Source organism: Crocodylus porosus, unplaced genomic scaffold (genome assembly GCF_001723895.1).
Source record: "Crocodylus porosus isolate Cpor-Errol unplaced genomic scaffold, CroPor_comp1, whole genome shotgun sequence".
NCBI classification, from domain to species: domain Eukaryota; kingdom Metazoa; phylum Chordata; order Crocodylia; family Crocodylidae; genus Crocodylus; species Crocodylus porosus.
The window spans coordinates 21,253,905-21,255,339 of record NW_017728910.1 but is presented as its reverse complement, the minus strand read 5'-3'; positions in this window follow the sequence as shown (position 1 = coordinate 21,255,339).

The following is a 1,435-nucleotide window of genomic DNA, read 5'->3' as shown; positions in this document are numbered from 1 at the left end:
AGGACCAGGCCTGTTGCCATAGGCACTGTACACCTGCACGATGAAAAATTTGGGGCACCACCTCCGCCCTCCATTTTACGACTTTGAATCTCACGTGCCTGGTTGGGGATGTGCAGCAGGCATTGTCACTCGCTGCATCTCCTCCAAACTCTTGACTTGCGTAGCCATCTGCTTCAGTCACACTTCATAAAGTTGCCTTTTTATCCTTCGATTATGATTTGCAATCTTTTATTACATGGGTAGGATTTCTTAGAGGGTGGGAATAAAGGTTGGGTTTCTGGGGGTGGGGGAAAAGCATTTTCCTTGGGTATTGAGGGTTCTCCATGCTACTGGTGCCGTGAGGCCTGTAATCCTGTGTACAGCGGTATCGGGCATTATAGGGTTGGAAGGCTTATTTAGTCCTGTTTTTTAAACCACTGCCATCCCCATGTGTTGTCTGATGAGTGTATCTGACCCTACTTCTCCCAGAGTTGCGAGAGCAGATCCTTAGGTTACATAATATGATGTAGGGTGCTCTTGTCAAATGCCACCAGCCACGTCCTGACTGTGGCTGTGATGAACAAGGTTGACTTTTTCAAGCAGTTTTCAAAGACTTCTGAAGATGAGCACTGGATAGTTCAGCTACCAATGTGTGGTGACAATCGTTCCTTTTTGTTTTATAAATCCACCTCCAGCTGCATGGCAGTAAGTATCCAGCATTTACTTACCGGTCATGCATGTGCAGCTGTCTGGGTTTCACCAAGTGCTGCTCTGTCCCCCCGCCCCTTTGATTTCCCTCTTCACATCTAGGTGCAGGGTCTCAAACACTGCCTTTCACTTGAGGACAAGGCTTGTGCCAGCAACAGCTCACTGCACTTCAGAAGGAAGGACGGTGCGGGGAGGGTTAGATCTAACGCCTCGGCTCTTGCTGTGCAAAAGTTTACTGTCTAGCGCATTTGAAGCCATGTGAGCCTCCAGCAAGATTTGCTGGAGCATTAGTCACCCGGCCAGGACTCGCGGGGGATGAGTAGCTCTCAGCCTGGAGCCATTTAAAACATTACAGTTGAGGCTGATGGGGAGAGGAAAGCGTGATAGTTTAGTTGCCTTTGCCAGAGGCTGAAGGCTGCAGGCTGCTTGTGGTGGGGTGGAGAGCTATTGATTGTGACTTAATTGAGAAAAAAGGCAAGCTCAGCATTCAGTGCTGATGAGCAGACTGAAACAACTTCCCTCTTTCCATTAATCTCTTCAGTCCCTTGGTCCCTGAGCTGTCCCAGCTAACCGGGCCACGGCCCAGAGGGCGGGGGGTGGAGCAGACCCAGGCACAGGGTGTTTGTATGCCGGTAGCTGGCAGCTCTCGTTGGCTAATTTACTGCCCCCTTCATCCTCTTCCAGAGGGGCAGACAGGGCTGCAGATGTAGCATCTTTTCCAGGCTCCAGCTGCCTGCTCAGTCTTCAA